The sequence below is a fragment of the Meles meles genome, chromosome 11, assembly GCF_922984935.1.
Source record: "Meles meles chromosome 11, mMelMel3.1 paternal haplotype, whole genome shotgun sequence".
NCBI lineage: Eukaryota > Metazoa > Chordata > Mammalia > Carnivora > Mustelidae > Meles > Meles meles.
The window spans coordinates 32,464,895-32,468,007 of record NC_060076.1 but is presented as its reverse complement, the minus strand read 5'-3'; positions in this window follow the sequence as shown (position 1 = coordinate 32,468,007).

The window sequence follows — 3,113 nt, the reverse complement described above, 5'->3', positions numbered from 1 at the left end:
ATCACGGTTCAGGGGATGGGTGTGCTTGTTGCTACCGAAGTATTTCTATTCTAATAGTATATTCTAATAGTATAACTATTTCTGAGGCCTCTCCACTGAGAAAACCAGGAAATGCCTGCATGTACACTACCCTGTGTGTATTTGCACATCTATATGTATTTATTTAAAAAATTTTTTTAAAGATTTTACTTATTTATTTGAGAGAGAGAAAGAGCCAGGGGAGGGACAGAGGGAGAGGGAGAGAATCTCAAGCAGACTCCACGCTGAGCGCGGAGCCCAAGGTTGGGCTCAATCCCATGACCCTGAGGTCATGACCCAGCAGAAATCAAGAGTCTGATGCTCAACCGACTGAGCCACCCAGGCGCCCCATACGTATTTCTCTGTGTGACCATCTGGGTCTATCTTATTAAGCTCAACAGGAATTCATACTGTTATCTCCAACTCCGATCCCTGCCGCCCTCATCAGACTCACCTGCGAACCCCCACGCCAACAACGAGAAACCTGCTCCCACCACCTGCCATCCCTTTACTTAATGGTCCGATCCCAGTGCTCACACAGAGGAGTTTCAGAATTAACCTTCACCCCCATGGGAAACCACTTTGTCAACTAGAGTGAAAAGCTTCTGTGGCATTCCTTGTGCCTTTCGTTTTACAAACATCACGAATTTCCAAAGTGACTTTAGGCAGAGCCTTCTTCTCCACCCCTTTCTGTGAGGTTGTTTCATACATTTGTGCAAAATCCCTTTTCTTCTCGCCTGAGGCAGATTTCAGCCCATACGGGAGTCAGCCTGAGACAGTCTTTGGGACCCCTTCTTTCTCCTGACCTTGCTTCCTCTTTTCTACCCTCTGCCTCTTCCCCAAACCTGCTTTCTTCCTGCTGGCCCTTTCCATGGGGTAGACCAGGGAGTACATGCTCAGTCTCTATCCTGAAGGAGCAAAGGGGAGTTCTTAAGCAACGGGTGATGCTCCATAGACCTCCTGGGGATGAGGTTCAGGGTCCCAGGCCCTCCAGAGGATAGAAACTATGAACCAAGAGGATTTTTCTCTTCCTTGCATTCATGGCCTCTCAGAACATTGCTTCACCATGTTTTTTTTTCAAACGTAACCGCCATCCTCAGAGGTTAGGCTGGAAAGGAAGAAAGGGATGAATATGGACAGAGAACAGCATCCCACCACGTGGAAGTCTGTGGCCTATGCTATAGGGTTGGGTGGGAATCTGTCATGCCACAGGTCTACAGGGTAAGGATTTTCCAAACCCATGCACGGAAACAAGATTTCACTTGCTTTGAAAGGTTATGTTCTTCAGGTTTCTCTGTCATGTTTATTTCCCCCCAAATCATCAGAGTATTGGTATACTCTGAAATCTCACCCACTCCTCCCTGAAAAGTGATCCAAATAGCATTCTTGGAGTTGTAATAATCCCTGTGGCTCTGGCCTGGGGTGGGGGGTGGGGGGTGGTCCCAAGTTTGAAGTGGTGTCCCTCATTCTGTCCCTGGGAGACGAGGAGGGAGCCCGAGCTGACTGCTTCTCGCCTTTGATCAGCACCTTCCTAATTCTAATTGCACCTCTCCCTAAAGTGACTTTTACAGCTTAACCCCTTACCCCAGCCCTTAGGTCCCCATTTAAACTCTATTAATCCTCTATTCAGACCGCTTGCGAACAATGATGCTCTGGGAGGTTCAAGCGGGGAAAGGAAACCTGTAGAGGGTCTTATCTGGGGTGAGCGTCTCAAGCGTCCAAGATTATCTCCCTGTCACCTTGTGACCCATCTTCTTCACGCCACCTTTTAATTTTGGTAGCAATTACAGTGTATCAGGATAATGCCTATTAGCATATTCATGGTCATGTCTTCAAATTTATTGTCCACACAACTCATTAATCTTCATCTACTTTGTGCGCTTGACAGCTCAATCTATTTTGCAATCTCTGGGAAGCGGCCATAGCCCCCCAAAGCCTTTGTTTCCCTGTAAATAAACCGTGTTGGGGACCAGAGGACAATGGTGCATCCCGTGGTGATTGACACAAGCCACAGCTACTAATCAGGATGGGACTTCATTGCCAGCTGAGTCGAGTGCATTAGGGGCCATTGTTCCGACGCTTCCAGGGCAAGAACACACACAGCCAGTCACCTTCGCAAGATGGGCTGATTGTTCTTCAAGATTAGACCGAGTTGCCTTATTATCCATCCCAGACAACAAGGCATCTCACCCAAACAGACGCATTTTCAGGAATGGCCCGTGTGCTGGCTGGATTTGAATTGCTAATGTGTAATCTGCCCGGCACAGATGTGCGATGAATATTTGGATGTTGTTTTGCCCGTCAGTCGAGGAGGCTGAATTGATGAGGTGATGAGTATTCAGTGATGGGTCCTGGACGGTGGCCAACAGCAGAGTGGGAGCACTTGCTCTGTGGATAATCACATTACCCTGCAAAAGTGCCTTCGCGGTAATGCAGCATCAAATTCTGTTAGAGACTGGTTGGTGGAAAGTTCCCTTTGCTTTTCGGTGCAATGAGATGGGTTTCAGGGTTGGATAACGTAGAGAAGTTGCCTTTATTGTGCCCTTACTCGACGACTCTTAAGGCTGTGATGTAGAGCTGACGGGTTGGGTTTGAAGTCGCCATGTTCTAGCTTCTTTGTTTAAGATCATCTCGCCTCAGTTTTTCTCATCTGTTAGAATGGGTTGAAAAATTCTAACAACCACACAGAGCTGCTGTGAGAATCCAGTGAGTTGATATACATAGACACAGTCCTAGAACAGTGCCTGGCTCATAGTAGTTAACAAATGTTAACTATTCCCGTGTTATTGGTCATTTGCTTTTTCTCAATATTACTGTGCTCCCATAGCTTGGATACACTGAAAATAAAGTTGAACTCATCTTCATTACCTCAGGATATCTCCTGGCCTTTACTATGCTCTTTGTCTGCATAATTCCGCATGTATGGAACATGTCCCATGCTTTCATGATCATGGAATCTTTCCTCCTGAAGCATCCTTGATAGCTTATTATCCCTAGAACATACAATAAGGAAAAGGTGCCTAGAATATAATACAACATTTGCAAAGCTTTGAAAGAAAAACATGGAATTTGAGAATTTTATATACAATCAAGCT